Source organism: Balaenoptera physalus, assembly GCF_965194825.1.
Source record: "Balaenoptera physalus genome assembly, chromosome: 1".
Lineage (NCBI taxonomy): Eukaryota > Metazoa > Chordata > Mammalia > Artiodactyla > Balaenopteridae > Balaenoptera > Balaenoptera physalus.
The window spans coordinates 136,862,823-136,875,993 of NC_138882.1; positions in this window are offsets into that span (position 1 = coordinate 136,862,823).

Below are 13,171 nucleotides of genomic sequence, written 5' to 3' on the forward strand. Positions count from 1 at the left end.
CCTGGGTTTCTTCTTAAGGTTAATCAAACATTCTTAAGAGGTTGTTAAAAGCTCCAAGGCTTTCCAAAGCCAAATGCACACTTTCTTTCTGAACCACATCCATTCCTTGTATCAGTTCCAGAAGCAATGATAATGGAGATTAGAGGCAACATGTTAGCTCAACTCTTCCATCCCCTGGCAGTGTTCTGGAGAAACAATGACAGTGGACAGGAATTCCTGCCTTCCTACTCCTCCCTGTGGCTCTCACCATTAAACTTTTTGGAACATATCTCTCATTTCCCTTTAAAAAGTATTCTTGAAATATAAGCCCTGAATTTTCATATAAAACACTCTTGGAAGGAAGGAGTATGAGAAAGAGGGAAGGAAGAAAAGAAAGTAGTGAGAAGAGAGGGCCAAGGCAGGAAGGAAAGAAATGCAACATTTCAGGCATTTCGACCAACAGCTTCACTTACATTATTTTATTTAATCCTTTCAACTATCTTGTAACTTATGCATTGTTATTTTTCCTTTCAAAATATAATAATAAATGCTCAGAAAGGTTAAAACATGCAAAAAGTCACACAGTTTTAACATCATATTTCATATGGTATCCATGCCCTACTTGCTAAAATAGCAAGCTCTAGCACAGAGAGCTTGTACAGAGAGCTCTAGTATTTTATAATACCAAGTATTATAAAAATGTTTATAGAATTTTTAAATATATGTGTATTTATTTCTTTACATTGATTTGACCAAACTCCATCATTTTACATATGATAAAAATGAGGCCCAAAGATTTTATGTAAATGCCCCATATCACACAGTGATTTATTGGCAGGGATATAACAAGAACTCTGGTTATTTAAGTACTAACAATGTGATCTGTGATTTTGTGTAGAGTATGAAATAGTCCTTGGAGTAAGAGTGTCTTGGTTCAAATTCTAGCTCCAGAATTTACCAACTATTTATTTTTGAAAAAGTTTCTTGGCTTCTCTCTACAAGTTCTTGTTAGCTAGAAACAATTAAAAAAAAAAAAATTCAACATAATACTTGCTGAACTTGAAGGGGTTTAGGGAGACTAGAGACATTATATGCACAATGCCTGGCACATAGGATGTGTTTCAGTTGGAACTTTTTGGCTGCCAGAAACAGAGACTGACTTATATTTATGGATTGTAAAGATGTCATTAACACTCTCCTGGGTGTCAAAGGGCAGAAAACAAAATATAATGGCCCCATACACTCTGCGACTGAAGATGCAGCTACCAAGTCTCTTCTCTCCATCTCTCAGAAGACTCCTCTTTGCTCCTCTCTTTGCAAGCCGACCATTCTTCACTCTCTTAAATAAAATCCCTCCGTTTGTGCATTTTACACATTTTCCATCCTGGCCACTCCTGGCCACTATATCACAGCTTTCAGTTCCAATGCTAACCATTAACCCATTGCGGTATCTATGTCTTTCTTTTGTAGCATGCATATGATAGATAATCTGACTGCATCCCACCCAGTCAATCAATTGGTGGCCTTGTATCACAATTCTATCCCATGTCCAACTAAAGATGGCCAGTTTGGGAGACACAAGACCCAATATACACCATGGGGAAAAACTAAGGTTCTGTGGTCAGACCAACCTGGGTTTGAATCTAGATTCCTTTGCTTATTTATTTACTGCGTGACTTGAGTAAACAACTTAACCTCTATGAGACTCTACTTCACCTTTCAAATGGGAATAATAATAGTACTTTCTTCAGAAGGTTGTTATAAGAAATAAAAAAGATACATGTATATCATGGATCACTTATTAAATGTTCAAAACTTCTGGCTAGTAAAAGTTGCATATCTAGGGCTGTGAGAGAGAGAAGGTTCTCTTCATTTTTTTTCTTTCTTCACCTAACCTAATTCCTATTCATCTTTTAATTCTTAGCTCAGCTCTCCTCTGGAACACATCATCTAGTATGCTTTAAACTAGTTTACATATTCCTTCCTTCCACTAAGGTTCCATAACTTTATCAAATGCATATCTCACTGTACTAAAATCACCTGTTTTTTAGTTGCATTTTATTTTATTTTTTTCACTTTATTAAGGTAGAATTGACCAATAAAATTGTAAGATATTTAAGGTATACAACATGACGATTTGGTGTGTGTGTGTGTGTGTGTGTGTGTATACAATGTGAAAGGATTCCCACTGAGTTAACTAATATCCATCACCTCAGATATTTACCCTTTTTTTGGTGAAAACATTTAAGCTCTATTCTTAGCAAATTTCAATTCTGCAATACAGTTAAAATCACCTGCTTACTGTCTAAATTTACAGCTAGTATATGAGATACCCTAGGGCAGAGAATGTGTCCTGGACAGCATTATATCACCAGAAGATAGGACAACGCTGCATGAAATAGTGCCCAGTAAGTACTTACTGAATAAATGAATTAATGAACAAATACCATGAAATAGCACCTCACTTCAAAAGAGAGGTACATTTGGAAATGTAGTTTTGAAAGAAGACGGAAGCAAGTTCCATCTAAATGTCACTAATTAATATATCCTGGTTGAAATTAAAAGCATTCTTTTCTATTGAGAAGTGTTTCTGATTAACTGTGATTCCAGCCAGGAGTCCCCAGTCAGAGAAGCAACAGATAATAACAGATTTTGAAACCTGATCTAAGGGATGACCCAATTATCTGCTTCTGCTGTACCCTTCTGTCCAAGAGTGGCTAAGATTCCCACTGAGGAAGAGAACTCAGGAGTGTACATTCACCTTTGTCAGCAACCTCCAACCACCGCCCTCCTTCAAGGCTCAGTGGTGTCTTCCTCAACGCCCCTTTCCTCTTGCAGACAAGCTGCTCGCCTATTACTGCTTCAATCTTTGTTAGGTTCCGTTCATCAAGCCCCCACTTGTGGGCCCTTTGCTGAGCACCACAGATACCAGAAAAACAACAGATTCACTTCACTGAGAGCTTTCCTCCATTTGTAAAAACTCTCTGTGAAGACCAAGGAAAGAAGCCATGGCGTTTGTCTTTTAAATATTCAATACCATATTTGTTCAATTGAGAGGGCTGAATGTGGGAGATTTTCTGGAGATAAATTAGTAAAATACATCATTGGCTCCTACTAAAAATTATCATACTTTTTCCCCAACCATCTTGCCTCAGTTTGGAATAACTGTGGCAAAATGAAAGGACAGAGTATTGACCAAAGACAAGGGACAACTTATATATGTATTTCCCAATCAGCCATGAAGTGGAGATATGACATGCCATGGACATGACCCATAATGCTGCTTTATTAAATGCATCCTGCACTGATTGTAGAGTAACCCATGTCTCCACCCCCAGGAATAGTGGGAAGTAACAGCCCTGTGACAAGGTCTGACTTTCTTAAACATGTACAGAACTCACTGTGAACTGCTCTGACTTGTATTTTTATCTTTTCTCAGAAGGATTTAACAGACTTGTTATGCAATTACCTAAACAATGGATTAAAATACATGAAAAGCACTGTGCAGTTTTTTCTATAACAAACATTTATTGTTGGTGTTTCAGAAATCTTGTCTCTGCAGAATTCAGGCCACATTGTAGGCATTACTTAATTCAACCTGCCAGTGCTCAGGGAGATATCAGGTAAGTATCATTCTTTTCTATTTTACTTCTAGGGAAACTGAGGCATAAAATCCTTTTGGAATATACTTGAGTCAGTAAAACAATAAAAAAGAAATCATAGAAATCATGGAACCCTACCCACAGAATTAAACTAGAATGTCTCAAGTAAAATTGTTACCAGTGTTCTAACTACTGTAGTAGTAAGACACAGAGGCCACACTATCATACCATAAATACAGCATCCTTATTTAGTAAATAGGAAAGGCTTTTGAAGCTCTGCTAAATAGGTTGAAAATTAGCTCTAGGGCTAAGGCAGTGCCTTAAGGGACAGCAATGCAGCAATGGTGTATTACAGTGTTTTCCAGAGTGTGTTCTGCCAAAAAAAAGAAAGAAATCCCAAATAATGCTCCTTGAGAACGGTCAAATAAATATAAAAATCACCACATGTATGTTGTACCTCCTTTTGCAAATGTACACTAGCATGCAAAGGACTTTGAGAAATCTTAAGCAGTACAGAAACACCAAAAAATATACTTAGTGAGTCTTTTTGAGTTCTTTGAAGCAACAGAAATGGCCTCTGGTTCACTTAACCAAAGGAATTTGTTAGAAGAGTACTGGATAGAGAGCTCATGGATTCTAGCAGGGAATAAAAGAGTCCTCTAGAAGGACAGGGGCCAGTCAAGGCAGATTTGGACATGGACCTTCTTTAGGCCACATCAATCAGATACCTTGGCTCCAGCTTTCCTTCCCCTTCCATTCCTGTGTTTATATTCACTTTACCTGAATAGAGATCTGACTGGCTTAGCTGGGAGTCAAAGACAAAAACTCTGCCTAGGACGTTGCACTGAATTAGTTTGACCTTAAGCAAATCACTTAATGAAGTGATTACTATGCATGATGAACAAAATTACTTCAGTGACTGTTTGTAGCTCTGAAATTATAATCTAAATAGAATTTTAGGCCTTTTACATTTCACGGTTGTCTTAAGAAACCTCCTCATTGTTTCTTTGGTTATTTTTCCAAACCTCTTTCTAACTGTGCTACATCACGAGGCTCAAGACAGTTTAGTTTTATTTTCCCCTAAAATGTTTTTCTTTGTGAAATCTGAAATGTGGTCAAAATAAAGCAAAGAGGGATTTGACCTCTAAAATGGAAAATTCCTCTCACTGTAAAAGCCAATAACAGGAAAAAGAAGATGGAATCATATTTTATGTTTGGATTCCAGCTCCCCAAACTATATGCTTCCACCAGCTGGCCATGACCCAATATTTGTTTGCTGTCACACACAGTGAAAGGATTAGTTACTCTTTGGGCCAGTGTAGACTATCTTTCCTACAATGGTTTAATGAAAAGAGTACAACAGGTAAAAAGCTGGGTGAGCTCTCCACATTCTCTCTTTCCTCTTCTACCTAAAGAAAAGGGATATTAGTCAGACTCCAAGTCACCAGTTGGGAGGCATTTACAATGACAGGTCACTGTACATTAAAGTATGAAATTAATGAGAGTGATTCTTTTCCTCTTTCATCGACACAACCACTGCAACAAAGTGACGAGTGACATTTTCTCACCTGAAAAGCTCAGCCCTGTCTCTGGTATTCTCTCTCTTCTGCACCGTTTCTCTGGATTGTAAGCTTTTTCTGGCTGTCACACATGTTCTTATCTCTTTCCTCTCTCAATGTATCTGGAGACAAAAGAAGACTGTGGCCTTTACCTGTTCAGGACAGGCCCAGGATGAGGTAAGATCCTAATATTAGGGAAGATGTCAGAAACAGGTAGACCCCAGGTCAGACTACCTACTCTAGCAGAGCTTATGAGATTTCTGCTTGGAAGATAGGACCCAACCTATCAATAGTGAAGTATCAGTTTGTTTCCCTTTGTTAAGATTCTTATTTATATATTTATTTCTTTAATAATATTTATTAATAAAGATCTCTAATGTGGGCTAAGGGATATAATGATATATGAAAACCTGACTCTTGACCTTGGAGAGTTTACAATTCTGTGGAAGTTACGAAAATCAATCACACGTAGAAAGATAATATTTTGAAAAATAACCAAGTGTTTCTTCTCAAAATCATCCTTGTTGCCCTGGGAGAGTGTGAATCAGCTTTAGCAAAAAGGTCAATTGAGTTTCTGAATGGGTTTTTTAATCTCTCTGCAGGAACAAATGTCTTGAAAACCAATGAAAAGAAGTTCAAGATAAAAACTTGACTCCAAATATCAAAAGGAGGCAAAACCTTAAAGAGGTGGGTGCAAAGTTTATCCATAGCTTTATATTAGACAGGCAATCAGGGAAGATGCAGTTTTCATCTTGAGTAGGAGCTTCAAAACTGGGAGAGAAAACAAGACAGTAAGCCCGTGGTTGGTGTGGATTGCTGAGAAAGGACCCCTGGCGCAGCCTCCTTCTCAGACAAATTTGTAGATAAGCTGGACTACAGCAGGGCCTCACCTCACCTACTGCATTCTGAGAAGAAGGCAAGGCTTATAAGCCTTATAAACAAAATTCTACCATGACACCACAGCCCTGCTCTAGCTGTGGTTGAGTGAGTTGTCCTAGGTAGCTGAGCCTGAAGGCAGCCTCAGAGAGCACGGAAGACCCCAGTGGGGTATAGAAAACCAACTGAATTTGAAAGCAACCTCTATCCCCTGCAACCAAGAGAAAATGGAGTCCTAAAAATAGGTCATCAGGCCTCTGGGATGAAAATTAGGATTAGACATAGGTCATGAATATGGCAATCAGAAGCCACAACAGGATCAGGTGTAGTCAGGAGGCCTCTGGGGTAAAAATTAGGATGACACATAGGGCATGAATGTGGCAATCTGAGGTCATGGCAGGATCAGGTATAGTAGTAGGAAATGCCAGCACAGGAAGGAACAAAGAAGAGCAGGTAGATACCAGCACAGGTCAGAGAACAGAGAACCATTATGAACGAGGTACCCCATTCCTTCTCAGGTCCAGGAACTCATATCCTCCTAAGAGAAGGGAAGGAGCTGAGGGACGGAAAGCTCGTGAACTGAAAGAATAGTACTTATCTAAAAGAGACTGAAAAAAAATCTAAAAGTGACTTGTGACACTATGAATGAAATAGAATCCCAGGAGCTAAATCCTGTTGGACAAAATGAAATCACATCTTTGTACACATTTGCACTTTGTGACTATGAAAGTCCATAAAAGCACAATTTATATTTACAACCTGTGGAAAACACTGTAAAGAAAAAGTACGGGGTGTCACACAAGTATACAATAGGTCTAGTCTGGGATCTATGAAAAGTCTTCCCTGTGAAATTGACATTTAAGATGAGGCTTGAAGGATGTATAGGCATGAAACAGTTAACAGTTAAGCAGAAAAAGAGAAGAACACTTTAGACATATGGAACGGCAAGTGCAAAGGCTCCAAAGACAGGAGGGAGAATGAGATGTCCATAGAAGAGAAAGTCAGCCAAGGAGGCTGCATGATGGAGAGCATGAAGAGGTATGAGACTGGGGTGTGGATCTGGGGGTACAAGGAAGATCAGCAGAAACCAGATCCCTAAGGAACTTGTAAGCCATGTTATGCATCTTGCTTTTCATATTGAGGATGATGAGACGCCTCTGAAGTATTCCAAGTGGGAGAGTGACACCATCAGATTTGTCTTACAAACAATATTCTACCAAAACATGGGAAATGTATTAGAGGTGGGCAAGAGCAAAGACATGGAGATTATTTATGGGGTTAGTACAGTGGAGTAGGGATGATATTATAGAAAAGGGGAAGCATGGGGGGGGGTGGAAGGATATAGATAAATATGAGAAATAAATCAAATGTTAACAATCCAAAGGACTTATAGAAATGGATTGCCAATGAGAGTGGGAAAAAGGCACAAAGGACTCAGTAAGGAGAATGGTTGCAGCCATGTTTGGGCATTACCATAAAACTTAGTATTAATACTATCAAAATCACTTTATTCTCTTTCATACATAAGGCATTAAACCTGAGAAGATTGGAAAAAACATCATGAATTACGCTTCACATGACTTCCTAAATAAAAATAGTTCATAGCTCAAAGTTTGAAAGGCAGTTTATCTAAAAGAATGCTTTAAAATTACTAAAGCTAACATTAATCAATTGTCTTAACAGTTAGTTAATCAAGCATTTAAAAGCTAGTTTTAAATTTCCAAGTCATTTTTTGGTAATTTCCATTTATTTCATTTTTCTGTTATATTACATAAACCAAGAGTAGCCCACACATACACACACACAGAGACCCTCAAATGTGTAGATTCATCACATACAGAGGTAATCTCATTGCTCTTTTTTTTGCCTTCTTCCTGGTTTCACTTAACCCTTTTATTTGTTTACCCGAACTTCAGGAATATAAATGTGCTCAAATGAAGTATAATACTCTGCTTCTTGTAAATGTTCAGGAAATGGACTGTATGCTTTCAGAACATTTTTCTTTTCAAAGTGGGAAAATAGACACATCTGTGGGGTAACAAAGAAGCACAAATTAAAAATTCTGTGCTTGTCTAGACATAATCAAACTCATTTCACAGTAGGTGTTAAATACTTCTAATTAAAGTAATTAAAAGAATTTTTAAAAATTCAAGAATGGTAGCAAAATGTTAACATTCAAAAATCAAAAGTCTTATTTTCCCCAGGCTCCACTTTTATCTCCAACTTAACCAGAAAACTTACTGGTCTGACTCTCTGCTAATTGATTATATATATATGATCGTTGGTATATAATTATAAACTATATGTACTACATATAATAATATATAGAATAAACTATAATAAGCTTTTATATATTTTATATAAATATATGTATGCATATATGAGAAATGTTAACAGAGGTAACATCTTTTTTTAAGTAGCATGCTATCTAACCTATTCTTTCTTCTCCAAGCTTCCCCAGATGTCTCTTTTTTCTCAGTCTCCTCACCAAAAAAGGTTGATATTTTCCAGGTGGCTTTGCAATTTCCAAGGAACGCTTCAGTAAGCATGATGGACTAGGAAGAGAAAGTGAACTGTTTCTCACAAAGGGGGTAGGCTGCAGAATTTGACATATTATGATGTCACTTGCCAAAAGTGGATAAATTGCATGACTTCCCTCCCATTAGACAGGGTAGCCACCCTTCCTTTTATCTGAGCTAAAGTATTACTACCTGAAAGCATTTATCTGAGGATAGCACTGTACAGAAAGGCAAAGATAACTCCATAGACTAGACCTGTCTGCCTCCATTCATGAAGGCTAGTTAGGAATCAGAAATTAATCTTATTACAAGAGCTTTTTCCCAGCTCGCACCTTTGTTTTAGCTATGTCTCACTGAAACTCTTCTTCACAGTTATACAAAAACACACCCTTGCAGGTTCTCCTTAATTTTATTTCTTCTTGATCTCAAACCAGGAAAAATAAACAATCATTTTTCCAGGGTTCCATTTAGACCAGAACCACTGTAGAAAAATGAAAAAAGATGCAAGAGGATTGGGAATAAAAGAGAGACAGAGAGGGAAATGAAAAGCAAGCTTGAGGCAGTATTGTACAGAATTTTAATTCACCTTGAGGATTACTCATTTCAAAGCTTTGGAGAATTTTCTAAGTCTGTCTTATATAGTTTCCTTCTACTACAATATTAGAGAGTTAGATGAAGCTCTATCATAGAAGTTGATGACTCAGAGGATAAGTTTACTTACATAGACTGTTGATCAGAGGAATCTTCTGGGGAGGCAGGACTTATTTTTCATCTGAACTCCAGGTTACTTTTTCATTAGTGTCAATTAGTATCATATAGCCTTCTGACAACAGTTCACAGGGTATAAAAGAAATGGGCACCTCACTCCTAGCTTTGCACAAGTTTGTGCAAATACTTTGGTTTTCACTGTTTAGTTATTTTAACTCCCCAAATTCATTAACAGTGTAAAACTTTACTTCATCTCAATTATCTACTAGGTTACGCTAGATTATGATGTTATGATAAACAACCCCAAAATGTCAGTGGCTTAATATTAACATAGTTTTATTTCTTGCTCATTGTACATTTTTAGCGTAGGTTGGTAGGTGGAGTTCTGTTCATGATAAATATTCAGGGACCCAAGTTGGTGATTCACCAATGTTAAGATGCTACCAAGAAGTCTTGAGGTTTGTACCAGCAGGGGAAATAAGGGCTAGAGAACTGAACACCAGCATTAAATGGTTCATCCTGGAAGTGATACTAGACACCTTTGCTCACATTCATTGGCTTTAACGGGATAGAGAAGTGTAATCCTCCATGTTCCAGAAAGTAAAGGAGATCCTAAAATTGTTGTATAATGTCTACTCGATCCCTTTTTCCCCAGATTAAGCTATTTGGGGTTGCAGCCTGTAGAGGGTAGATCCTAGGATGGCTCTCACGATTTCTGCCCCCTGGTGTTCATTCCCTGTATGTACCCTGACCCCCACCCTACCCCCACCACTGCTCTTTGACTTTGGGTGGGACCTTTGTATTCATTTGATAGAGTTGTCATTAAAAAAAAAACAAAAACAAAAAACAAAAAAAACAGACTGGGTGGCTTAAACAACATAATTTTTTCACACTTCTGGAGATTATAAATCTGAGATCAAGGTATTGATCGAAAGTTGATTTCTTCTGAGGCCTCCTCCTTGCATTGTAGATGGCTGTCTTCTCTCTCTGTCTTTAATAGTCTTTCCTCTATGTGTCTGTGTTCTAATCTCCTCTTCTAAGGTTATCAGTCATACTGGATTAGGGCCCCCCCCCCAATGACCTCATTTAACCTTAATTATCTCTTTAAAGGTCCTGTCTCCAAATACAGTCATATTCTGAGGTACTGGAGGTTAAAGAATTCAACACATAAATTTTGGAGGCGGGGGGCGAAGGGAGAGGGGATACAATTCAGCCCATAACAACCTGTGACTTGCTTCCAGCCAATAGAATATGGCAAAGCGAAGGGATTTTCTGAATGCAATCCAGTTCTCAATTCAGTCTCAATTCAGTTGATTTTCCGTAAATCAAAAGGGAAATTACCCTGGATGGAGCAGAGCTAGCCAGGCCTAAGCCCCTGGAAGGGGGACTGAGCCTTTTCTAGGGAGAAAAACTCTCCTTGGGGGCTCCATGAAGTGAGTGGCCACACTGGAGAGGCCCATGTGACAGGAACTGTCGGTGGCCTCTAGGATCTGAACACAGCCTCCAAGCCAACAGTCAGCAAAATGCTAGGGCCCTCAATCGTACAGATGCAAAGAAATGAATTCTGCCAATAACCTGAACAAGCTTGGAGGTGGATTCCACCCCTGCCTAGCCTCCAGATGATAATGCAGCCCAGCAAGCACCTTTGTTATAGCCTTGTGAGATCCTGAGCAGAAGACCCAGATAAACCACATGCAGATTCCTGACCCTGGAAACTGTGAGATAATAAATATGTGTGTCATTAAAGAAATATGTGTCATCACTAGATCTGTGATAAGTTGCTATTCAGCAATAGAAATTAATTCATAGCTAGAGTGACTTCATTACCACTTGAGGTATAGCAATCTGGAAACTTGGAAATGTGATTTCAGACACTGATAAGAAAAATGTGTCTTTGTTTTTAGTAACCCATTCCTAGTTCTTGTGATGTCTCTACCACTGTTTGCTCTTTGCCTTTTTTTTCTCTCATTCTACCTTTTTTGTGTGTGTTTGCATGCATGCACGCATGCATGCATGGGCGTGTGTGTGTGTGTGTGTGTGTGTTTTAAACAAAGCAGAAAATGCCTTCTTAAACTCTACCACTAGACTGTCATGTAGCATTCAGTAAGCAACTTGATTACAATTCACTCTCCCTGTTTTTCTATATAGCTAGTGGAAGCTGCCAAACAAGGCTAGTTGAGCTTTTGGAAAGGATTAGCTTTCAGAAATTGCATCTTGCTACTTAACTGCCATTTTCAAGATGTAACAAAATCTCATATTCTTTGAGTTGCTGATAGAGGCTCCAAGGAATGAGATCCTTGCAAAGGGTTTAGGCAAATGATGAAATTGTATCACAACTGATGCTTTGGGAAAGTACAAATCTGAAAACTTTACAATGTATTATTTCTAGTTTTAACAAAAGCATTTTAGACTCTTTTAAAACACTGTCTGGCATAATACATGGCTAAACATGTTTGTCAAAAAATAAATGGGCTTTACCACTTTCATTTCTAATTTTACTGATTTGAGCCCTCTCCCTTTTTTCTTGATGAGTCTGGCTAAAAGTTTATCAATTTTATTTATCTTTTAAAAAAAATAGCTTTTAGTTTCATTGATCTTTTCTATTGTTTTCTTCATTTCTATTTCATTTATTTCTGCCCTGATCTTTATGATTTCTTTCCTTTTACTAACTTTGGGTTTTGTTTGTTCTTCTTTCTCTAGCTGCTTTAGGTGTCAGGTTAGATTGTTTGTTTATGATTTTTCTTGTTATCTGAGATAAAATTGTATTGCTATAAACTTCCCTCTTAGAACTGCTTTTACCACATGCCATAGGTTTTAGACCATCTTGCTTTCATTTTCAGTTGTCTTTAGGTATTTTTTGATTTCCTCTTTGGTTTCTTCAGTGATCCATTGGTTGTTTAGTTGCATATTGTTTAGCCTCCACATATTTGTGTTTTTTATACTTTTTTTTTCTTGTATTTGATTTCTAATCTCATAGCGTTATGGTCAGAAAAGATGCTTGACATGATTTCAATTTTCTTCAGTTTACTGAGGCTCATGTTGTAGCCCAGCATGTGATCAATCCTGGAGAATGTTCCATGCACACTTGAGAAGAATGTGCATTCTGCTGCTTTTGGACGGAATACTCTAAAAATATCAATTAAAAGGATCATAAGAGACTACTACAAGCAACTATATGCCAATAAAATGGACACACTAGAAGAAATGGACAAATTCTTAGAAAGGTACAAACTTCGAAGACTGAACCAGGAAGAAATAGAAAATATGAACAGACCAATCACAAGTACTGAAATTGAAACTGCGATATTTAAAAACACCCAACAAAAAAAGTCCAGGACCAGATGGCTTCACAGGCAAATTCTATCAAACATTTAGAGAAGAGTTAACACCTATCCCTCTGAAACTCTTCCAAAAAATTGCAGAGGAAGGAATACTCCCAAACTTATTCTATGAGGCCACCATCACCTTGATACCAAAACCAAGGATAGCACACACACACACACAAAATTACAGGCCAATATCACTGATGAACATAGATACAAAAATACTCAACAAAATACTAGCAATCTGAATCCAACAATACCTTAAAAGGGTCATACACCATGATCAAGTGAGATTTATCCCAGGTATGCAAGGATTCTTCAATATCCACAAATCAATCAGTGTGATACACCACATCAACAAATTGAAGAATAAAAACCATCTGATCATTTCAATAGATGCAGAAAAGCTTTTGACAAAATTCAACATCCATTTAAGGTAAAATCTCTCCAGAAAGTGGGCGCAGAGGGAACATACCTCAACATAATAAAGGCCATACATGACAAACCTACAGTTAACTTCATACTCAATGATGAAAAGTTGAAAGCATTTCATCTAAGATCAGGAACAAGACAAGGATGTCCACTCTCGCCACTTTTATTCAACA